The 25,851-nt window shown below is 42.2% G+C and overlaps 1 long non-coding RNA gene and 1 pseudogene across 1 annotated transcript in view; both read left to right on the top strand.

The window, feature by feature from the left end:
- Positions 1 to 25,851, top strand: part of LOC146526110 (uncharacterized) — a 200,449-nt gene that overhangs the window by 53,625 nt on the left and 120,973 nt on the right. The gene's annotated exons all lie outside the window — the stretch shown is intronic.
- LOC146526112 (uncharacterized) lies at positions 12,832 to 22,245 on the top strand (annotated as a pseudogene).

The raw sequence follows: 25,851 nt of genomic DNA, 5'->3' as shown, positions 1-25,851 counted from the left end.
CTGCCTGCAAGCACTCCTGAGCTGTGTGCAGTCACAAAGATGGACCATGGTTTTGTGAAACAAGCCAATTGAAATAATGGCGTTCCAAGTGCAACACACAAACGTCTGGTGTGAACGTATCTCACATAGCAACATCTTCAAACAAGTTTTTTTTCCAGTCAAGTTGCATGGCCAAATTTTCTATGCAGTACAGAAAAGTATTGAGTTTTTGTCCTTTAGTGCTATAAGGTACTAAGGTGCCTAAAATGTGCTAAGAAAACTTACACCCTACATCCTGTCTTAATACAAGACAGGCTATATCTATAGTATGGAAACTCTGTTACCAGAAATATGCTACCATACAAAATCAAGACTCATCAGACCAGCCCACTCACTGGCAGCTCTCTTTTTAGACCATTAAACCCTATAGATGGTTGTGTGGGAAATTTCCAGTAGATCAGCAGTTTTTAAAATACCCATTATGTTGTTTCAACTTCAGCAGGCCGCCTTGACAATATCTATATGCCTAATACATAAATGCTTTGAATTGGTCCATGTGATAGATATTTGCATTAATGGATTTTGTTTTTTCTTGGACATAGCTGTGCAGATGCACACTGTGCAAACTGTGCAACAACTGCAGTAGTGTTTGGATTCATGGCATATTGCAGTTATCAGTGGATAGAACAAATGTAAACTAGAGGCTGTTTGAGAAACTGCAGTTATCTGGAAGAGGAGACTGCCTCTGAATTCCCCAGCATATGGAGTCGTAGACTGCATTATTCACATAGCACTGAACTCACTCTAAATTGTTCTTATTGGCTTTTGTGGGAATCCTCAGCCAGAAGTGACTGTTGCACTGAAGTAACGGTTCAGTGGTTGTGCCTCTCAGATACTGTCAACATAGATCGTTGGAAAATGTCACCAAAAAGGCAAAAAAGAGCCATTAGATTATATCCAAGGGCTCTAGACATGCTGTGTGCTGCTAATGTTAGTGCCTTTACAACTGTAAAAAAAAAAAAAAAAAAAGAATTCTTTTGGTCTGTTTTAAAAAACAAAACAAAAACAGAACCCAAAATACATGTCATGTTATTGCTAAAAATCAACATCTTCCTCTCCATTGCTCAAGAGTGTCATGCTTCTCTAATAAAGTATCAAACTGATAAGCTGATGCTACCTTTCCTGGAAGAGGATCTTTTCACCACACTAAAGTGCTTTCTTCAGGGATTTGTCACGGATCACACACTTAAGGAGGTGGTGAAGCTCTTCTCAGACAACTTCAGAGGTTGAGTAATTCACAATCATGCCTCCGTTATCAACATAGGATTTGATCAGGAAAAAGATTTTGCCGTTGTCTGCAACCCGAGTGAAATACCTCACAATAGCTCACACGTACCTTCAGATCTTCTGCACACCAAGATCACAGACCAAGACCTTCGCACCTTTTCATCTTTTGCATGTCTTCTTAACACAGTTAACCAAAGAGCATCCATCAAATATCTATATATAACCCAAAAGGTTCTCCTTTCTGTCCCATGGAAAGACTCCTGTAGAAAAAAGGTTTTCTGCTTGCAGGTATTGGTGCACCCCCTGAGCAATGGTAATGTCACTACTAGCTAAGGTATAAATGGTAGACTGTGACAGTCTGCTGTCAGTGCAAGATGAAGAGAGCGGAGAACAGAGAAACAAAAAGTAATTGAGCAGTAATGTGAAACAGTCTGCATGATAGTTTGGCCTGCATGGGAATTTAGTTTAAAAAAAAATCTACATTTATTTTTTTGTTTTTGGAAAAAACTTCATAAAGTAGTGTACCACACCTTTCCCTTAGACGTTTGGGCATTTGATTTTTGCTGAGTTTGACTTGAGTGACAAATTTTTGTCTTTGCAAGCCATGGCTTGCACTGTCAAGTTCAGACTTGTTTAAGCAAGCTACTTTTTTTTTGCTGTTAACAAATTTAACTTGTACATTGAGTAACCACCACTTGATACTGAAGTGAACAAGCTGTGAATAACATACCAAAAACAGCTTCTAACATTAGATACTACAGCAAAGTGAAACAGTTCCAGCATGAAGGAGGTTAGTACCATATATGCTCAATAATTCAGTATGGCCCTCAACGGATGTTATAAGAACTGAAATGGCCTTTCATAGGAGAACGATTCTACATTCCTGTACAGGGTGAGGTGGATCTACTTAAGATGAAGAGAAGAAAGCTTCAGATGAGCATTAAATGCACTTCTGATATGTGCAGGTGAAGTTGCAGTTGCAGTAGTGGGCACTGACAAGATCTTGTTCCTTGAAATAAATTAAATAGATAGCATTATTCAGTCTAGAGTTAAAGAATGGAGCATGCAATTAATTAGTAGACAAACGTTGACCCTGTTAACCTGGCTAAAAAAGCCTGCAACTGCAAAAAGCTTTCAAGCAAGCAGAAATGTATTTTAATTGGTGCTGTCAGCGTTAATCTAGTTAAAATGATGTTAACGCCATAACCGCATTAAAGTGGCAAATCTTAGTCAACGAGTTAGTGCGGATTGCTCCGTGTGTGGGGCTGGATGGCGCTGACATGTTGACGCCGTGCAGCCCCACACACGGGGCCAGCTAACGGAGATTTGCCACGTTAATGCGGTTATGGCGCTAACGTCATTTAAACTAGATTAACTCTGACAGCATTAATTTTAATCCAAAGTGATCTTTAACTAAATCTAAACAAGTGGTACCACAGTACCAAACTGTGACTGGAAATAACAGAAAAGAAAAAGACATACGGCCAGACAGTCCTCACATGTCATAAACTCACATGTTGTATTGTAACTGGAAGACTCGTTTTTATTTCAGTCCAACACGTTCTCACTCCCGAGGCGTAACATTTCACGCTGGTGACAAATCGTCAACATATTACGTTTTCGGCTACCCACCACGTTCCTAAATGACGACCTCGGAAAAATGAGGAAATATGAGAACCGTATGGACTCAATCTACACATGTTCGCTCTTTTCCTTCAAATCGCTTAGAAACACGCTATTTAACATCATTAAAGTCCTGGTTAACCTCAGGAAAAAGGTTATGGTTAGGGCTAGGGATAAGGTTAGGTTTAGGGCTGGAATACAGGGCTGGAACGTCTATTACCGCGGGAGCGTCATTGCACTGGATTTCGGCCATAACCCGCCGCGTACCATAAGAACGCCGAAGGTCTCCTTTCACGTTCCTCAGGAACGCCGGGGGACGTGACAAAACGTCGGCATGTTACGCCTCGGGAGTGAGAACGTGCTGTTCAGTCACACATGAAGATTCTATTCTGTCTTCCTTCTCTCACACCAACCAGTCGCAGCAGATGGCCGGCCCTTCCTGAATCTGGTACTGCTGGAGGTTTTTTCCTGTTAAAAGGAAGCTCTTCCTTCCCACTTTTGCCAGAGTGCTTGGGTTTTTGTCTGCATGTATTATTGTAGGGTCTACCTTACAATATAAAGCGACTTGGAGTGACTGTTGTTGTGATTTGGCGCTGTATAAATAAAATTAAATTGAATTGTTACGTCATTTAGTCAAATTCAAGTTATACATCAGTAGCATAAAAATTCAATTGAAGAAATTTTAGGTGGGAGCATAGCACAGATACGTGCTTCTATGTTGAACCACTGGACTGGATTTGTATTAACAGAGAGAAATGTTACAATTTGAACTACAGATTTGAATTTGAATGATCAGGCTCAGTATTTTTGCTCAAATATCTGGAAATAGTTTAATCTTAAATTTGAGATTGTCATCGGTGGATTGCCACCAGCTATATGTGTTATTTCAGGTTAAATTTATATCAAAGCAGTCTCCTAGTAGGGATTATTGTTTCATCTAATCTCATGAGTAAGGGGCTCCAAGCTGATCCACTAAGCTCTCTTTCATTGTATTTTAAGCTTTTTAGTAGGTTTGATCTATTGCTCTCCAGGTCTTTGCTGACCTAGTCAGCATGGAGGGCGCTGGCATTTTTTAGCAACCAGCATCACATCTCCAGCAGTGGCAGCCGTCTGGCTTAGCACAGCTTCTGTGTGTTTGGCTGTTTTATGGGGCAGAAAATGCTTCCACAATGCAACTGCTTTATGATGCATTTCAAGCTTGGCAGCGATCGGGGAGGGGGACGTTGTATTAGGTACTTGCAAAATCGATGTCCTGGGCCAGACTGGAGCCAGAGCTGATGTTTGGCTGATCTCCTTGGCCCTGTGAGATCAATACAGCAGGAGATCTTTTATTTAGCAATGCTTGACTTCATCTTATATGCCTTAAACAGTCACACGTTTACTACATGTCACGTGTGGACTATTTGTGTGGCTGTTCTGGCTCTATGGGTCATATTGACTTTCTAAAATTCACTGTATTTATAGTAGTTTTGGCAAACCTGTATTTGCTTCCTGGTTTTTCCATTTTTTACCTGATGATCGAAGGCAAAGGACTAAAGAAAAAAAGCAAATGCCATCATGACCTCAGCCATCAACACTGTGATTGATTATTGTGTTTTTGAGATGATCGATTGTTAATGTGTTTATTAATGCATTCACTGACATACAACTATACCAGCAGATTTATGTAGACACATGATTGATCATCTCATTACAATGCAATGGAAAACATGGTTCATGCTGTTCATGTGAATGGTACGTTGACATTTAATTGATGGGGCGTGTTTGCAAAGACCACTTCCATCAGGATAGATATGTTTCATCATAGGATAAAGGGATAAACACCCTCAGAATCATGATTTATTTATTTTTTTTAAATAATGCCATGACTTTAGTATGTATGTCTGTGAAGGTTCTCAGTCATCCAGGTCATCGTAGTCAAAGGAGCTTGCAAAGAAAAGCGTCTGGACTTCTTTAAGTTACTTGAAGACGTTTCACCTCTCATCCGAGAGGCTTCTTCAGTTCTAAGGTCAAATGGTGGAGAGTCCCAGATATAACCCTAGTGGGAGTGTCCCCCCACAGAGGGACAAAAGGACCCCCTGATGATCCTCTAACCGCCTGAGCCAAGGTGTGGAACTGGGTGTGGGTCCCAATCAGCCAGAGTTTCGGGTGAGTTCATTGTGAAACCTGGCCCCACCTTATCATGCGAATTCCTGAGGTCAGATGGCCCAGGGTGTGAGTGGGCGTTAAGGCGTCTGGGAAGGGATCTCAAAACTGGATTATAGATGGCAGAGAGTTGGTGTCGTAAACCACCGCCTCTGTTCAAAGATGGTCGCTCACAGTGGACATAGATGGCTTCTTTCACTCCTCTTTCAAACCATCTGTCCTCTCTGTCCAAAATGTGAACATTGGCATCCTCGAAAGAGTGTCCTTTATCCTTAAGATGCAGATGGACAGCTGAGTCTTGTCCTGTGGAGGTGGCTCTTCTGTGTTGTGCCATGCGCTTGTGAAGTGGCTGTTTGGTCTCTCCAATGTAGAGGTCTGAGCATTCCTCGCTGCACTGTACAGCATACACCACATTGTTAAGTCTGTGTTTTGGCGTTTTGTCTTTCGGGTGAACCAGTTTTTGTCTGAGTGTGTTGCTGGGTCTGAAGTACACCGGGATGTCATGCTTGGAGAAAACCCTCCTGAGTTTCTCTGATACACCGGCTACATAGGGGATGACAATGTTGTTGCGCCTGTCCTTCTTATCCTCCCTCGCTGGTGTCTGATCTTCTTTTCTGTGCCTCTTTGCTGACTTTAAAAACGCCCATTTAGGATAGCCGCACGTTTTGAGTGCTTCCTTTACGTGTGTGTTCCTTCTTTTTCCCTTCAGGCTTAGAGGGAACATGTTCTGCCCGGTGGTGTAGGGTCCTAATTACTCCAAGTTTGTGTTCCAGAGGGTGATGGGAGTCAAACAGGAGGTACTGGTCCGTGTGTGTGGGCTTCCGGTAAACTTCGATGTTGAGGTTGCCGTTCTCTTCAATGTGCACAGCGCAGTCCAGGAAAGGCAAACAGTCATCCTTCGTGTCTTCCCTGGTGAACTTGATGTTTTTATCCACAGCGTTGATGTGCGCAGTGAAGGATTCCACTTCTTGTGTCTTGATTTTGACCCAGGTGTCGTCTACATATCTGTACCAGTGGCTGGGTACTCTTCCTTTGAAAGAGCCAAGAGCCTTCCTTTCCACTTCCTCCATGTAAAGGTTGGCTACAATAGGTGACACGGGGGAGCCCATGGCACAGCCATGTTTTTGTCTGTAATAGCCTTCGTTGTATTTGAAATATGTGGTGGTGAGGCAGAGGTCTAACAGTGTGCAAATCTGATCGGGTGTGAAATTGGTCCTGTCCTCCAAGGAGCTGTCTTCTTGTAGTCGTTTTCTGACAGTCTCCACTGCCTCCGTGGTGGGTATGCAAGTGAAGAGAGAGACTACATCAAAGGACACTATTGTTTCACCTGGATCCAGGGTAAGTTTCTGGACCTTGTCAGTGAAGTCGGTCTCTTCACTTGCATACCCACCACGGAGGCAGTGGAGACTGTCAGAAAACGACTACAAGAAGACAGCTCCTTGGAGGACAGGACCAACTTCACACCCGATCAGATTTGCACACTGTTAGACCTCTGCCTCACCACCACATATTTCAAATACAACGAAGGCTATTACAGACAAAAACATGGCTGTGCCATGGGCTCCCCCGTGTCACCTATTGTAGCCAACCTTTACATGGAGGAAGTGGAAAGGAAGGCTCTTGGCTCTTTCAAAGGAAGAGTACCCAGCCACTGGTACAGATATGTAGATGACACCTGGGTCAAAATCAAGACACAAGAAGTGGAATCCTTCACTGCGCACATCAACGCTGTGGATAAAAACATCAAGTTCACCAGGGAAGACACGAAGGATGACTGTTTGCCTTTCCTGGACTGCGCTGTGCACATTGAAGAGAACGGCAACCTCAACATCGAAGTTTACCGGAAGCCCACACACACGGACCAGTACCTCCTGTTTGACTCCCATCACCCTCTGGAACACAAACTTGGAGTAATTAGGACCCTACACCACCGGGCAGAACATGTTCCCTCTAAGCCTGAAGGGAAAAAGAAGGAACACACACATGTAAAGGAAGCACTCAAAACGTGCGGCTATCCTAAATGGGCGTTTTTAAAGTCAGCAAAGAGGCACAGAAAAGAAGATCAGACACCAGCGAGGGAGGATAAGAAGGACAGGCGCAACAACATTGTCATCCCCTATGTAGCCGGTGTATCAGAGAAACTCAGGAGGGTTTTCTCCAAGCATGACATCCCGGTGTACTTCAGACCCAGCAACACACTCAGACAAAAACTGGTTCACCCGAAAGACAAAACGCCAAAACACAAACTTAACAATGTGGTGTATGCCGTACAGTGCAGCGAGGAATGCCCAGACCTCTACATTGGAGAGACCAAACAGCCACTTCACAAGCGCATGGCACAACACAGAAGAGCGACCTCCACAGGACAAGACTCAGCTGTCCATCTGCATCTTAAGGATAAAGGACACTCTTTCGAGGATGCCAATGTTCACATTTTGGACAGAGAGGACAGATGGTTTGAAAGAGGAGTGAAAGAAGCCATCTATGTCCACTGTGAGCGACCATCTTTGAACAGAGGCGGTGGTTTACGACACCAACTCTCTGCCATCTATAATCCAGTTTTGAGATCCCTTCCCAGACGCCTTAACGCCCACTCACACCCTGGGCCATCTGACCTCAGGAATTCGCATGATAAGGTGGGGCCAGGTTTCACAATGAACTCACCCGAAACTCTGGCTGATTGGGACCCACACCCAGTTCCACACCTTGGCTCAGGCGATTAGAGGATCATCAGGGGGTCCTTTTGTCCCTCTGTGGGGGGACACTCCCACTAGGGTTATATCTGGGACTCTCCACCATTTGACCTTAGAACTGAAGAAGCCTCTCGGATGAGAGGTGAAACGTCTTCAAGTAACTTAAAGAAGTCCAGACGCTTTTCTTTGCAAGCTCCTTTGACGACTTTAGTATGTAGTAACAACACCATGCTAATGTTTTCCATACTACCATGACATACTGTGATTTAGAGGTCAGTAAACATGTTTAATTTGCATTGTCATTTCTAGAAAAGTGCAAAATTTCAAAGATTACCTATGCTTTCACAACAGTAAAAACCTTTCAAACTTGTGCTGTTGTCTTTATGAAATTGCGATAAAACGTAACTGCAATTACTTTCATTTTTTACCCCTTCTTTCATAGATAACAAAGCAGATGTTGGTTAAAAAGAGATGTTGTATATTTAGAGAAATAACTTCAGAAGTTAACATCCTAAGTATCAAGTCATAAATTTGCAAGAAAAACTATTTTGTCTTATTATATATTTTGTCTAAGGATCACATCCTTTTGCTTTTGCAAGTTCAGATCAATGTCATCATAACACAAATGAAACCAGGAAACAATTTAAACAGTATATTACAAGTTAAAGTTATATTACAGGTTTTTCTGTATTACGATTTGCAGTCATACAGTAATACAAGTAAAAGCATCATTTTTTTCTCTCGTAGTAATAACCTCTTCCACTTACTCTATAGCTTCTTGTTCTTAAAATGGCTCTTTCTTTGTAATCAGCGATTTATTTACTGCAACCTTACACTGGTATCCCTCTTTCAGCTGTAAATAGCAGCTTATGTTGCTGTTTTCCCCATAGAGCTGTATTAAAAAGAATCCTCCAAGGCTCAAAAATGAGTGTCAAAAACTGCAGTTCCTCTAGATGAGGCTGGTTCAATCTCCACAGACTCCCATGTTAAAACTTTACAATGTTAAAAAGTATTTTACATGCTACAGTTTTGGCCTCTATGGATAATTTCTCCTTCATAACAACTCTGAGTAGGGCAATTCTTCTTCTTTCTTTTTTTTCCATGACTCATTCACCTGGATAATTAAATTAGGGGCGTGGCTGATTTGATTGACAGGTGTCCTAGAAAAGGCAGCTGGGGCTGATGGGTGTCTGCAAGCATCATTTCTGCTACTTTGGTCATTAAATTGGACCTCGATACTATGTGTGTGACATTTGGAACATTTTAATTGATTTTCTGGCTTGCTTTGGCAGAGACCATCCACGAAGTTTATGCCTAAATTTTGGTGACTGAACTTTTAGTATTTGGTTTGTACCTAAAAAGCAGGTCTCTGCATCTTTGCATTGCACCTGTACAATTTAGGTATGCACCTGCTAAGTAAACTTGCTCTTGTTAGCTGCTAACCTAGCGCTTCACCCTCAAGAAAACAACATGCTGATGGGCAAAAAATTAATGTTGAAGCTTTGAAATATGAATCTTAAGACCAATGGATGTTGCCACTTTAGTTAAGTTTCATACCGTCTATGATCTGAATGCAGATATCGGTTCTTAAACAGTCTTTGTGACTGAAGCTCCTCCCATCTGATTTTGGGTTCATTGTCAGGAAACAATCTTTCATCTAGGCATACTGATGCAAAATTATTATTATCTAGGCCTATTTAGCATTTTTACACACACCTTATAATAGCTCAGGTGTACCATGCAGTGCATCAGTATTTCTCCTTTCTTTTATCCAGGGTTTTCCTTTAATTTGTCACTCCTCTGTACATTTATTAATGACTTTGACTAATTGACTCACTCCGACAGTGAAATTTACATGCAGAGCTCTACGCAGCGCTGAGATATTCCTGTGAACCGTAATGAGTGTGCATTAGCGTAATCAGAGTATCAACGGAGTGTGTGTATGTTTTGGAGCTGAAATGCATACGAACACACTCCGAGTGTTTCCACTCGGCTGAGCAGAGAGGTCTGATGTGGAGGTTTAGAGTGAGGCTAAGCTGTAATTGAATACCAACAGGACTGGTGTTTCTGCTCAGACCTCTGAAGGAAGATCTGACCTTGAGACGCTACCACTGATAGACAGCAACACAAAGACCGGGCTGGCTAATTAGATTAAAAAACATGGATCCCAAGGGATGGAGATGTGACAAGCACATTGATTCACTACATCTCTTCAATTTCCATCTCTCTCCAGCCTTCTCCCTCCTTTCCACCTCCCCCTATCCACTCATTCCCTGCCGTTTTTTTTTTCATCTCATTGTGCTATATATCAGCTCTATATTTTTCCTTTCCCACTGTCTTTGTTGCTCCCTTTTTGTCTCTTTTTTTAAGATTCACAGTATCCACATATCTTAATCAAATATTACTCAGGAATTGTGACATTTTCAAAAAAGTGAAATTGACAAATGATAAAGTAGTGATATAAAAATATCTAAGACCGAATGTCATCGCCTTATCTTACAAAGATGTCATTTCAAAATCTTATTGTCACTAAACTGTCTGTCCAGCATGACCTCTATAAAAGTCATGTCTGCCATCTGTCCCTTTGTATGAGGGCAAGTAGCCATTAAATAGCCATTACCAAAGCATTGCCATTTCTTGATTTTTTTTTCTGCAGACATTCTATCTGAAAAGTACATATAGAAATAGAAAAGATTAATGTTATCAAAATGTGACTCTTCGTACTAAAAAACTAAATATAATGCAGTTTTCTAGATTACTGGCCAGTTCATAATAAATTTTATTCTCTTGTGTTTTGCTTCCTCTGAGTTTTAGGTATTATTAGTACAGTGAGTTTGCTACAGGTGTATGGGGCATTAATGCTGGGTGGGATGACCAAAATAATATTGTCACAGCATTATATGATGATCATCATTATTATTAGTAGTAGTAGCAGTAATAGCATTTCTAATCTTCCATAAGGGCTTCATAAAGCTTTACATTCAAAGTTATGTGGCTCTGTTAGCAATAAATTCTTTTCCAGTGTTTTTAACAACGTATGAGTAAAAATAACAAAAGAAATGATTTATTTATCTCAGATTTTTGTAAGTGTTTTGTGAGAGAGGTTTGTATAATAATACCATCAATATTAATAAGTGAAATATTTCAAAATCAATGAAGCACAACATGATTTAAAAATAGTAGAAAAGAACATTCTCTGCTAGACAGCTGTGTTGATTTGTAGAGAGAGATTACATGAAGAATAAAAGATTTGATTTACTCGTTAGCGGTAACATTACAGCTTCGACACAAACTCTAGTTTGATTTATTCTTCTAAATTTTGTGGCATAAATAAACCTGTCTCCACTTAAAAAATACCTCTTAGCCACGAGTAACACGTTTTATTTTAGTCCCTCTCTGCTCTTTTCTTCCTCTTCTACATTTCAAAAGATTTTGGATCATGCACTGTGTACCAGTCCTGCAAGCTTTGCGGTGTCTGATATCACTACTTAGCTACTGTGTGAAGGGGCAGGGGTTTATGTTGTTTTTAATTTCAGTTCTGATTTTGGCCGCCCTAAACACCCAAACTCACTCACATCAGTTAAGTGTTATGTTTTACTTTTGTATCTTTTATTATTGCAATTTATAACATAATTACTTGTCGAATATTTTTTAATATAATGCGGATAATTTAGATTTCAATTAATTATTTTAATTAACTGATTGACAAGTTGTTACCAGCGAGCATGTTGTGCCAAAGTCTGATTCACTGCTCGCTTGTTACCGAAATGCTTGAGGCTTCAAAACAGGACTTCACAAACTAGTGGCTGCTGTCATGAAACATATAAGGAAAGATATAGTCCTTTAACTTTTTAAATACAACTCCCAAACAGAAATCTCTCTGTGACTGCTTAATTCAGAGCGGCTGTTAGTCACATGCATCGGTTATAAAATTCACCTTTTTATGGATTAAATAACTAATTAAAGCAAACTCTTGAATGAATATAAGTGCCATAAGAACTGAGAGGATGAGACAGTGTTTGTGAAAATTAATAGAAGGTATACAACCTTTAACTTGACTGAGCTTGTATATTGGATTCAAGTGATTCTCATGTCAGGCTCCATAATATCTGGCTTTTGTTACTTAGACTATGCTCGTTAATACAACAGATTAATTGTTGCGCATCATAATCCTTAAAAGTAGCAAAAGGCAATAAAATACTACAACTACCGTGTGTTTCATAATGCTCATCTTAGCAGTCTTTGGAAAGGGCAGAAGCATCAATTACAGATGGGGGGGCAGGTAATCCTAAGTGCAGACCTTGGTAAAAAGAGGCAAAATGCATCATCATTCCACTCCCTTCTTGCTCCTTCACTAATTAAGCCATCTCCTGTTAACAAGGCTGCAGGCCCTGCTCTTTATGGAGGGATAGACTGAAAGGACACCAAGCAAACTCCTGACAGTTAATCACTACATTCTCCCACATCGATCACAGACCAAAGAAAAATGTCAAATGAGCAAACTGCATATGCTTGCTTTTCAGATTATATGGAGAGGCTTTGATATGCATACTGAGTATTATTTTCAAGATATCACTATGACACTAAAAAAAAATCTTTCTTGCTTTAGAAACAGTCAAATGACTAAAGAAGTAGTATTGATCTTTTTTTCAAAGAGGAGGATAATCCTGATAAAACGTGCACGTTCTATGATCCTATTTAACACAGTGAGAGGACTGTAATTCTCTCATCAGCTTAGCGCGTACAGCATTGCTATCCATACACAAAGGAAAGAGCGGGAGACATTCATCAGCCTGATTAACAACTTCAGTCATTGTCTTCTTTAATTACAACAAAGTCAACAGCTCCATTACTTCCCTTGCTATCTATCTTTCATCTCTGCTCTCTCTGAGGATTGCGATGTTGGAACAAAACAGAGCAGGCTTTAGTCTCATCTGTAGGCCGTCGAGAAGGTCGGCTCCCACAGCGGAATATAATCAGCATTCAGAGGAAGACGAGGAATCGAGACATCCAACCAAAACATGTATCCGTGGCTCCTGGTGGTGATTAGTGTTCCTTCTGCCAATTGGGCTCAGTTCTCTACCGTAGCAACCACCGCTCGCCTTTGTCACGTAAAGGAATGTTATTTTTCTGTCACTATGTTATTATTCACATGCACAAGCATTATTTCATCACTACTTCATCAGTCTATCACCTATCATTATCATTATTCAGTTATCATCCTTATTATCATGTATCATTTGTCACATTCTAGATGCAATGCTTCATCATACATAGCACCAGTACAGTGATGGGATCAGTGTAAGAAGTCAAATGAGGACACTCAACTTTTGGTGGCCTGGTCCAACAACCTTACACAACAGAACACTCGTCTTACACAGTTGTTCTGTTCTATGACCATAAATGGGGAACATCTGGTTTCGAGTCCGGGAAGGGTTGTTGTTGTTCTGATATGATCATGTCCAGGAATTGTTCTGACGTCATAAAGACTATAAAGCTTTCTGTTTTGGGGATGAGCGAAGAGACTGGCTCCCACACTGTAATACGTGTGTTTAATAAATCACTTTTTGGACACTCCCTGGGACTCTGTCTGCGCTTACTTTTCCTTCCAAATCAAAAGAACCTCGACATTTTGGTGCCGAAAACCCGGTTTGGGGGGAAAGAAGACGCGCTGCGGGGGAGCGGAGCTCCTGGGGAGTGCCAAAAGACGGGGGGTACCTGGGGGGGACCCACTGGGTGACAAAAACCGCGGTATAAAAGGTCAGTACCACCTGTTGAATAATTTTTATCCAAAGGTACTAAATGGGAAGTTAAAACTAAATTGAATGTTCACTCTGGGCCTTCTGCTGGGTTCTGTCCGTAGTGATTTTATTTAATTAGGATAATTAGTGGTAAAAGTTTGATAAAATTCTCTCAAAAGTTATTGTTGTTTATTTTAGGGGGTTTTCTGTGTTTTTTGTGAGGTTTTGTGGTGATAAAGCTAAGAGGCTTGGTTTGTGAGAGTGAGAGTTAAGTGAGAGTGTGGAGTTAGATGCCAAGCACTCTCTAAGATTAGGGAATTCGGACGCATTGGGTGGTAGAAACGCGGTTTCGGGCGTCAGGTAAATGAAAACTGAGGGGCTGAGAGTCCCCAGGGACGCTTTTAAACAGTGTATAAATTAACCTAGACCGGGGTGAGACCCCGTAGAGCGCAGTGTTCAGCGTGTAGCGGCGACAGGTGATCGCAGACGTGCGTTCATCACTGACGGTGTTCAGGTAGCTCGGGTGGCCTCCCGCGGGACTTCGGACACCCGTTAAAGGCCAGGTAATCAAGGATTACCTTTTACTGTGCTGTTTGGCTGAAGGGTGCGACCCGGCCGTGACTATTAACGTGGGTGACAGTGAGCTTTAAGTAAAGCTGAACGCGTGAGGTTGATCCCTTGACGCAAGACGTGGAGCGACCTGTTAACTTGCGGGGAGCGGTTTTAAATTAATTAGGGCTTAGAAATCTGACCGTGGCCGGTGAGGGCGTTCCCGACGCGGGGTTATTGATCATCAAGGCTGGTTCTGTGGACCAAGGTGAAGCCTGGGCTTAGAGCTTTCAAATTAGTCAAAAACTTAGGAATACTGGCATCTATACGGGCCCGTGTATGTAAATAGTGTGTAAATACCGGTGGAGAAGCGCTCATATTGTTTAAAAGCTTGCATGTATAGGCTTGCTGTTGTGTGTGGTGGAGAAAAAAAAGAAAAGCGTCTCTGCCTCTCTGTCTCAAGCAGCTGCAAAGGAGGGGGCTTGGTGAACCCCGCAGTGTGAGTGTGAGGAGAAAGAGACAAAGGGGGGCAGCGCATGTGCCCATCGAGGATTAAAGGAAAAAACTGTTTTTCTCTATCTGTTTAATTAGGTGTACCGATACAGAAGTGATAAGAAGTGATAAGGAACTGGTGAATAATTTGTCTCGGCATCTGGCGTCGTTTCTCATGTTGATACAGGCCTGTGTATATAACATGTATATAAAATAAAGTGTAAATCTGCTGTGTAAATTGCTTGTAGTGATTATAACTGAGTGTGCTGTGAAAGTGATTTAATACAGAAGCTGAGTGTATGAGGATTAAACAAAATAGTGTATGTTTGTGTTGTGTAGAAATCAAACTGTGAAGTCAATTGGGGGGCTGAGTTTGGTTTTATATTTTTTAGAGGAAGAGAAACTGCGGTATCGAGTCTGTGGCGCAGTTTGAAAATTTGTGAGGTGCACAAGAGCGGATGGCACCCGCTCTGTGTGCCGTCTAGGACGTCGTCCAGAATAAGCAGAGAAAGACGTGTCTCACAGAGAGTTTGAACGGTACTGGGACAAGCATGAAGTGAGTGTGAGCCAGCCTCGAGGGGCGGGTTCACAGGCGGACCGAACGAGGAGTAAAATGTGTGTGTCTGTGAGAGAGAAAAAAGTGGGGGCTGAGTGACCAGCCTGTGCATGTGTGTGAATTCCTGGATGACAAAAGAAGGAGAAGTAGATTAGTTGATTTTCTGTGAAATAATAAGAGAAGAAATCTTAGTGATCAAATAGGAGCAAGTGAACTGAAAAAATAAAGGAAACTAAAATAGTGAATTAGTGTTAAGGTAAAGATAAATAAAATCGCCGAAAGTAACAGTGACTTTGAAGGTGATCAAGTACTCAAGGAGGAATGGAGAATTTGATGGCTGACTGTATGAGTGAGTAAACAGGTTAATGTGTGCGTGTGAAAAATAAAAGAAAGAAAAGGAACTAAAATAAACAAAGAAAATAAAAGTGTGGAAGTGTGAGTGAGAAATTGTCTCCAACTGGGGAAGCAGTGATGCTAGAGGTCACCTTATTCCCCTGCTGGACACAAAATGAAAATTTGGAGTGTTGTGGACGAAAATAATTAATAAAAACATCAAGAAGATTTTTTGTGTTTGCGGTTATGAACAACTAAAAATTCACATTTGGGGTTTGAAGTCAGTAGAGTTCAAAACAAAATAAGTAGAGATGTGTTGTTTTAGGAGTGATGAAAACATCTGCAGTCACAATGAGTAATGAAAGTCTCTCAGTCTGTCGTTTACAGGTGGGGAGCGGACCTGGATCAATTCTCCATGGGCAGCAGTCGGAAGAAAATTATAGGTTAAAATCATTAGAAATAAAAATGGAAACACCCAGCCAGAATTTTTGGCTGAATTGTTTTGCAGTTTCCCGTTCTCATCCTGGACAAGCAAACTCCAAGGAAGCTAATCTCTCCCTGAAGACACAGAGTGCACTTGCAGAAGCATGAGCATGAACATGAACAATGGACAGAAGTCCAAGAGACAATACCAGAGTTCTGAGCAGAGAGGTCCAGCAGCGCTGTGGGCAAACGGCATCAGAAAGAGAAGATCCACCATCTAGATTGGATGGGTGGAGATGCGTTTCCAGCAAGCTGCAACCTCACTGTGTGTGAAGGACCTTTGAGAAGACTGTCTGAGTTTGACATTTGCCATGTTTGGAGCAAGATGGCAATGAGAGAGACAGTGGGACAAGGAGATACAGGGGACAAAGCTGAAGAGAACTGACTGCTTTTTGGACTGAAAAGTGGGAGAAAAGAGCGGAGAGAAAAGGAGCACGTGATGACTGAGGCTGCTGCTTTAGTTTGGGGAATTAAATTGGGTTAAGGAATCCGGGGAGACAAACGACTGCCTGGAAGTGGAGGATTGACACAGTGTCCAGACCACCACAAAAGGGGGAGGAAGATAAGCACTGAGGTATGCAAGAGTACTGTTAGAAAAATGAAGAGACAACACCACACCTTCACATGATATGCACTAGAGATAACACAAAATCATACATGAAGTGAAACACATTAAAAGAGGGCATTGGTAGAAGGGGTTAACAACACACAGTGTGGTTGCCGATGGCAACCTGCAAACATTGGGGTTTAGCTGTGCCTGACTATGACAGAGTTTTTCATTTGGATGTTTCTGATACAAACTTAGGAGTGAACGGAGTGTTTTTGTTTCAGAAAAAAGGGGGAAGGTACATAAAAGGATACATAGAAATGGAAAATGTATTAACCCGACTAACATACACACACACACACGCGATCAGCTCACTAGGATCAAACACAATTTTAAGAAGGTAATACTGTTACCAGCATCCTGTCTGGTTTATTGAGTGGGTTGAGAAGTGATACATAGATTGAATTAGTATTATTTTGTGAACAGAATCCTGCACCCAGAGTTTAAATGAGTGAAACTAGCAGATTTTTTGGTTTTGTTTTGTTTTGTTTTTGTTTCTGAAGTATGGGGAAAGTTTTACCATGGCACCAAGTTTAGATTTGGTATTTTTTCACTTATAGGAGTGACAAGTCCTAAGACTGGGCGTCTGTATTTTTATTTGCTTTTGTTTTTCAGTTTTGTCCTTTGCTTTTTCATTTTCGTTTTATTTTACTTTTATTTTTGAACAGTGCACTGATTTTGTTTGTGAATTTCTTTTCTTTAAGCAGATCTGCACGTTGGGAATTAAAAGCGCTACACGTCGTCAAGAAAATTGTTGCAAGTGAGTTTCTCCACATTAAAATGGGCTCTGGGGAAGCCACTTATCTGGGACAATTAGAAAATGAGAGTCCCGGCCTAAGAAGGATTCGGCGAGGTAATCCGATCTAAAGTTCTTCTTTTTCTTTTTGAAATGACGTCATTTTGCTGAGGGTGGAGATCAAATGCGACGATGGTTCCCACTATCAGCAAAGAAAGAATGAATGGATGAATGAATGGAAATAAAACAAACTGACTGACTGGTAAAAGCTGACAAAAGCTGATAAGACTTGACCACGACTCAAAGTTAACCTCCACCTAGACAGGACGAAAGGGTGGATGAATTTATGTGTGTTTCTTTTACAGGAGCAGAGAGATGACAGCAACATCCGAGGTTGCGGGAGCTGTGGCCTGCCGATTTAACTTTTAAATGCCACTTTCTGTGTTTGTAAATTTACCAGGGGTGTGTTATTCATGGGTTTGTGTTGTGTGTTGCTCACAGAGGTAACTGTGAGAAAGTGTATACACCTGCGCAGCGCTAACATTTGCATTTTCTTCTCTACAGTTACAGTTCTTCATGTGGTTTGATCATGTGATTTACCACTGGACAATTGATTGACGTTTGGTTTTCTATTGCAGGATTTCTGGGCTTATGTGTGAAGAAACTGCGTTTATAGGTGATGACGCCTGATCACCGGGATGGTCAATGTGTGTTGCTAATGTTTGTTTTGCTTTTGTTAAGGGTGCATGTGGAGGATTCGGTAGAAAACAGACAAGTGACATGAGGAAACAAATAAGAGATGTAGTGTTTATGGAATAGTTCAACATGGAGCTCACTAGCTGGCCACTTTTTGAGCTCCTAGTGATAAATGGGTGGAGTGACATTGCTTAAGGAAAGTCACTGAGTAAATTGTGGAGTAAATTGGGATGATTCATGATTGGAGATAAATTATGGTAATAATAGTGAGTTAATGATTGGAGAAAACCTGCACATGATACTTGTCTGTTGTGCTGAATACTTTATTGCTCTTATGATCTATAGTTGGTTGTAAATAAGAAGTTTGATTTAACAGATTTGTTTTGCAGGATACAGGCTCCAGGTGGAGCAGGGAGTTAAATAGGCTTAACACGTAACTGCTGACTCAGGTTCTACACAAGGTTACAGGTTGGCAGGAGATTGTTTTAGAGAGAAGGTGCAACATTCTTGTACATGTCTCATTGGGGAGCTGAAACATGGAGGAAGCCATGTGCAAGAGGAGGTGAGTATTATAAAGTGTAAAGGTCACTCCTCGGGGACTGGCATGGTGGCCAGAGGAAATCAGGAAGCCGATAGAGCTGAGAAAGAGGCAGCAGGCTATAAAGCACTATGGCAGATTGTGCAGATAAGCGTGGAGGAAGAAGTAGGAGTCAACATGTTGGAGGAGGCCAGGAAGGCCCAAGAGGAGGCGGCCCCGGAAGAGAAGGGGGTCTGGAAGAATCGAGGAGCATGGGAAGAAGGAGGTCTCTGGCGAGGACCTGACGGACGACCGGTGTTGACCGCTAACCTAGCGGAACAGAAGATTGCAGAAGCACATGGGCTTGGCCATGTGGGTGTGGCCCAGATGGAGAGACATCTGTGCCATTGGTGGCATCCCTTTTTGAGGGATATGATTAAGGAGAAAGCTAGGACGTGCCTGATCTGTGGGAGGCACAATCCAAAGCCAGTGATTAAACCAGAGGCAGGGTTCACACCATATGAGCTGTTGACAGGACGACAGTTTCCAGGTCCTTGGACAACAGTCCCGGCGGAAGAAAGTATAAAAAGTAATAGAAAACATGCTGAATGTTGGAAAGAATTAAAAGCTCTTGTGTCTAGTTTCACACAACAGGTTGGAGTAGGAGTGAATGCGGTGGATCGTGCCGTTCCCGACGCCAAAGCAGTGTGGCTGAAGGTCATTAAGCGAAAGTGGAGAGATCCAAGGTGGACGGGGCCATTCGAGGTGACTGCTCGTACCACCAGTGCGGTTCGGTTGAAGGGAAAGGGTGAGACCTGGTTCCATTGGTCTCAATGCGCAGTGGCGGACGAGAGCTTACTCGAGATAAGCTCCACCCAAAGTAACACGAGGGGGAACATAGAGGCAGAATAATCCTCTCCCCCTGTGCAGCGGTTCTCCCCAGCAGTCTACCTGGGGAGACGAAGAAAGAAGAGGAGCGTCACGCGCCGAGCATTAATTCATTCCAGGCTCATGATAGGCTAGGGCTCTAGTTTAAAGTAATTGATAGTTTAAAGGAGTCGTAATAGTTTTGTACGTTAATCGCATATTTTTATACTCATAAGTTTACACTCATAATTTTATACTCTTATTACGAAGTTTAAAGTAAGAGTAAAAGAGCCTGGGGACAGTGATCATGAAACTGTGGGAAAATTGGAAATTAATGGGAATGTTGGGGTTGATAAGTGTTGTAACGTGTTTGTTTGTTCATTGGCAGACAGGTGAATTGCCCAGACGCAGAGGTCTATCCGCTCCAAAGTCCAAACCGATCGAGCCGTTGAGAAAATTCAAGCGCGAGGTTGGCTCAGGTGGGAACGATGGGTGTCTCAAAGCCAGTGGGGGAGTCGAGTTTGGGTATGTTAAGGGGTCCACGACAGCGTTCACTTTCGATTTGTGTGAGGTAGTTAGATGCCCAGGAGACGGTAGCAGCTGGAGATCATATGAGGTGTGGATTTGTTGTCACCCTATGGTGTGTTACCCTAAGTCTGTGTGGGGCCCATCACAGGAAGGAGACATTTACAGTTATATAACGGATCAGTGGTGTTCTTGGCAGGATGTGGTTGCTTGGACAGGAGTAGGATGGCAGCCAACAGTTCCACAGGCCCTTGAAGGGATAGCCATTCAGAAAGATTATTCTGTTACACATAACCCTGTCACTCTCTCCCTAGGACCGTGGAGCAGACTTCCGGAGGCAAACTATGACGGAGGGGCGTTCTATTTAGTAATAGGGGTAGATAAACCAGGGACTGATCCAACGGGGATAATTCGGGTGAATTTATTCAATCCAAGATCTAAACCGGTAGGGAATGACACTGTAATGAATCTCACAGAGCAAATGGATCCCTTAGAGACAGTTACTTACCAGGACTCAGAAGAGAAATGGTTTGTTGCCACAGATTACACTAGATTGAAACCTCAGGAGTTAATAGAGCGTGCCACAGGTTTTGGTGATAGGAATCTTTGGTTAGATTGGGTGGCTCAAAATGCTAAAGAGCAGGCAGTGGTTGATTGTGTTGCTTGTGCTACAGCTAGGCCTCGTCTGTTCACTGAACCCGCTCCTCTGTATCCAGAGGATGGGGGGGGTTATGATTGTATGCTGAGATTAACTAGAGAGGCAGTGAACACAGGTAACTGCACCACTTTGTCAGGTTTATATCCGCCAATTGATAAACGTACACAACCAGGTTCATTCACACCTAAAAAAGATAATTATACATGTTTTGAGTTCTCTACAGACAGTGTGAGATATACGTTAGGAAGAATTGATCCAAGCTGGTGTCAGAGGACAATCCCCGGCAGGACTACCAATAATGTAAGTGACCCAAGTACTATTATAGGCACCTGGGCAAGGGGTGGGCTATATTATTATTGTGGGCAGTACACCCTTTTGGTGCAGGTTCCACTGGGGAGTGTGGGAACATGTGCTCTGGTGCGCCTAGGAGCACCTTTAATGCTGATAGGAAATAGGGTAGAGACAGATCCACAGCAAGACACTGGTGTGTTGACAGCCAGACGTAGGAGAAGTGTTAGAGGTGTGCACAAATATGACCCAAGATGGGACTCACCAACCTGGATTGACTCAATAGGAGTTCCCAGGGGAGTTCCAGATGAGTATAAGTTAGTTAATCAGATAGCGGCCGGTTTTGAGAGTGTGTTTCTATGGATAACTCCAAACAAAAATGTTGATCGCATTAACTATGTTCATTATAATGTGTTGAGGCTCTCTAATCTCACTAGGGATGCGGTAGAAGGTCTTGCGGAACAATTGGGACCGACGTCGTTAATGGGAATCCAAAATCGCATGGCCCTTGACATGTTGTTGGCTGAGAAGGGTGGTGTGTGTGCCATGTTTGGGGACATGTGCTGTACTTTCATTGCCAACAATACGGCCCAAGACGGTACGGTGACTAGGGCGCTTGAGAGTCTGAAAATGTTAAACACTGGACTGGGAGACTGGTTTACGTCTGTCTTTGGGCAATGGAAGAGTGTTGTTATGTCTGCCATGTTTTCTTTTGTTGTTTTTCTTGCTATATTAATGATCGGATGTTGTCTCATCCCTGTGGTCCGGCGAGTTTTGGTAAAGATGCTGGAGAGAGCCCTGAGCTCTGGCTCGAAGGGTTCAGCGGCACCTGAGTCTATGATGCCCTTGAAGGAGATTGTAAGCTGGAAGGATGAGTGAGACAAATCCTGGTGTAAGTTGGTCTCGCAAGCGAGCCCAAGAGGAGGAGTTGTCACGTAAAGGAATGTTATTTTTCTGTCACTATGTTATTATTCACATGCACAAGCATTATTTCATCACTACTTCATCAGTCTATCACCTATCATTATCATTATTCAGTTATCATCCTTATTATCATGTATCATTTGTCACATTCTAGATGCAATGCTTCATCATACATAGCACCAGTACAGTGATGGGATCAGTGTAAGAAGTCAAATGAGGACACTCAACTTTTGGTGGCCTGGTCCAACAACCTTACACAACAGAACACTCGTCTTACACAGTTGTTCTGTTCTATGACCATAAATGGGGAACATCTGGTTTCGAGTCCGGGAAGGGTTGTTGTTGTTCTGATATGATCATGTCCAGGAATTGTTCTGACGTCATAAAGACTATAAAGCTTTCTGTTTTGGGGATGAGCGAAGAGACTGGCTCCCACACTGTAATACGTGTGTTTAATAAATCACTTTTTGGACACTCCCTGGGACTCTGTCTGCGCTTACTTTTCCTTCCAAATCAAAAGAACCTCGACACCTTGAAATTGATTTGCTCGGTATCAAGCGAGTCAGTCAACTCAGCCAGTCACACGGTAAACCAATCTCTCAGTCACTCAATTAGTTTCTCAACAGTTAAGTAAGTCAGCTAGTAGGGCAGCTGTATCTGTTAGTGAGCAGACGGTCTTTGAGTAACACAAACTTATCCAACAAATAAATAAATAACTCAGTCCACCAGCTTTCTAGTCAGAAGTTCTCTCAGATGGTTACTTATCAAAGATAAATCAGTCAGTCGATCCTCGTCTTGTGTTATAGTGGCTACTCTGAAGCGGAGGGAGCTTAAACTAATGCTGTGCAGCTTTACGAAGAGAGTGATTGACGACATGATCAGCATAACAAATGATCTGCTTCGATTTGTGCGGTTCTAAAACAGCACAATGAGAGTTATGGCATGCCGTTAATGACTGTAACATTTAACAACAGCTATAATATCACTTGGTAGTGTGGCTGGAACCGCATTAAGACTGATAAGAGATGATAATGGTAGTTTACTTCACATTATCTCCCAACAGGGGACAATTTTGGACATAATGTTTTTTCCTAAATTGGGGCAGCTGTGTGGTATAGGTTAGAGAAGCAGGCTTATGATTAAAGGGTCAAAGGCTTGAATGGGGAATGTTAAATGGGAAAAATCTGGGTGAAGGAAACGGGTGAGTTGAGCACTCTTCTATAAAGTGCTCTTGAGCAAGAGTCTTAAGCTAGACACCTAACCCCAAAATGCTCTAGCTCCTCATTAAAAAAAAGGAATTTAGACTATAAATAATAACCTGCTCCCTCCTCATATCCAGATTCACTGAAGGCAGTGTGTTAAATCACAGCAGCCCTGCAGAGCCAGGCACTTTACACAGCTAGGCCAAAAATGGATGCAAGACTCTCGTACTGTATAAGTCATCTTGCCTAAAAGCCCCAAATGTTATAATGCTGCATTTTATTCTCACTCCCCTAAACCTCTGTAGATTTACTCAAACACAAAGACAAAAATAGCAACGCAAGGATATAAGGATATATTTTTAGCCAGTATTGTTTCACAATCCAAGCACATGTGTTAATGGATAGTGGTAACATACTGCTGTGCCTTGAGGTAAACCCAAGTGTGCCCTGGGATTTTGTGTCAAATCAAACATTAATATTATTGCAAATGCACAAAAAAGTAATGAATTGAAATAAAATGTCAAAGGCTCTAAGGACCAGCTGATCTTACATTTTTCACAGGGCAATTGCATAGGTGGCCTAGTGGTAGGCAACAGCTTCAGACAAATTAAAGAGCTTGAAAAGAAAAAGTGACTGGACTTCTTCATCTCTCATCCGAGAAGCTTCTTAGGGACAAAGAACAAATGGTGGAAAGTCCCAGCTATTTAAGCCCTAGTGGGAGTTGTCCCTTAAGAGGGTCATTGACCCACTATCGATCATGTGCCTCATCACATGAGCCAATGTGTGAGAAAGGGTGTGGGTTAGTATCAGCAGTGGTTTCAGGTGAAACCTTTACTCACCCTATCATGTGACCTATTGAGATCAGCTGACGCCAGATGTGAGTGGGCGTTAAAGTGCCGGGGAGAAGATCTCAAAACTGGATCGTAGGTGGCAGACAGTGGGTGTGATAAGCCGCCCGTCTGTTCAAGGATGGTCTTTCACAGATGGCTTCTTCACTCCTCTTTCAATACATTTATGGAGTGGCTGTTTGGTTTCTCTAATGTAGAGGTCTGAGCGTTCATCCCTGCACTGCACAGCACAGCACACACTAAGTTGTTTGGTTTGTCTCTGGGAGTTTTGTACTTGGGATGAACCAGTTTTTTGTCCGAGTGTGTGGCTAGGTTTGAAGTGCACTGGGATGTCATGAGTGGAGAAGATTATCCTGAGGATGACAACGTTGTTTCTTTTTGTCATTCTGTTTCTCCCTGGTCGGTGTCTGACCTTCTAAATTGTGCATCTTTGCTGATTTGATCAAAACCCAACTGGGATAACAACTTGTTTTAAGAGGTTTCTTTACATGTGTGTGCTCCTTCTCTTTTGGTCTTCTGTTTTAGACGGATCGTTTTCTGTTGCAGGGTCCTGATTACTCCAAGTCTGTTTTCCAGAGGGTGGTGGGAGTCAAAGAGCAGGTACTGGTCTGTGTGTGGGCTTCTTCAGTGTTGAGGTTTCCATTCTCCTCAGTGTACACAGCACGGTCCACAAATGGCAAACTATTAGTGATGTGCGGATCGATCCTGAAATATCGATTCCTCCGATACCAGTCATTTATGTTCTAGAATCGATTCTCACATTAAAATATCGATATTTTAGTAATTTAGGGTAAATTAGTCATGTGCGAAATACGGCTGTATAAATGTCTCACAGCCCCTTGGTGTGAGCACTCACAACAATGGCTGATTGTAATTGGAGTCATGTGCGAACGTATTTTACCTCCACAAACAGCTGAGACGTGGTTTGCGATACATGTGGCAAAAAAGTGAGGTGTTGTGGCAACACCACTGACCTTGTCAAACACCCCAGAATAAATCATATCACAGAATATGACGAGCGTATGTTGAGGCGAACTGAACAGGAGGAGAGGGACAGGTGCTGCTAGGGCGAGACAGACGTCTCTCACGGAGTCCTTTAGTGCTGCAGGAAGGCAAGGTGTTCAAATAGCGCAAAACTTCAGTTTTTTTTATTTCTATATGATGAACTCTGCATTATTAAGTGATAAGAACAAGTAATCTGATGTCCTGTAATCATTATGAAGCTATAATTTGAGATACAATAAATTAAATGCGTTTTTGTACCAAGTATCTGTATCGGATCAGTATCGTCGATACCACCCTGAATTTTACTTGGTATCGGATCGGAAAGGAAATCAGTGGTATCGCACATCACTACAAACTATTATCCTTTGTATCTTCCCTGATTAAATATTTCTTTTCACTGAGTTGATTTGGACAGTAAAGGTTGGTTACAATAGGTGGGACTGGGGTGCCCATTGCACATCCATGTTTTTGTCTGTAGAAACCCTTGTTGTATTTAAAATATGTGGTGGTAAGGCAGAGGTCTAACAGTCTGCAAATCTGATCAAGGGTAAATCTGGTTCTGTTTTCTAAGGAGCTGTCTCGCTGTAGTCGTTTTCTGACTCCACTGCTTCAGTTATAGGTATACGGGTGAAGAGTGAGACCACATCAAAGGACACTATGGTTTCATCTGTGTACGTTTCTGGACCTTATTGGTGAAGTCAATGGAGTTTTTGATGTGATGGGGTGTATTCCCCACAAGGGGAATCAGGATGGTGTCATGGTGGTTGAAAATGTTGTAGGTGGCTGAGTTTATACTGCTAACAATAGGTCTGAGAGGGACTCCTTCTTTGTGGATCTTTGGAAGTCCATGAATAAAGGGTATAACATTCCCTGGGTACAGGCAGTGGTATGTAGGACGGTCAATGGCTTTATCCTTTCAAGTTGTTGTAGCCAACTGATGGTTTTCCTTTGTAGTTGCTTTTCTGGTCTCGCCTTAAGGCTTCATAGGTATCTTTGTCACTGAGGAGTGCAGTAATTTTTGTGTGATAATCAGTTGTGTTTAGAACAACAGGCAGTTGGTAATATGGTGATAATAGGAAGTGATAGCCTTCTTTTCT

This window comes from Neolamprologus multifasciatus, chromosome 1, assembly GCF_963576455.1.
Source record: "Neolamprologus multifasciatus chromosome 1, fNeoMul1.2, whole genome shotgun sequence".
Lineage (NCBI taxonomy): Eukaryota > Metazoa > Chordata > Actinopteri > Cichliformes > Cichlidae > Neolamprologus > Neolamprologus multifasciatus.
This window is presented reverse-complemented; position numbering and strand designations above follow the sequence as displayed.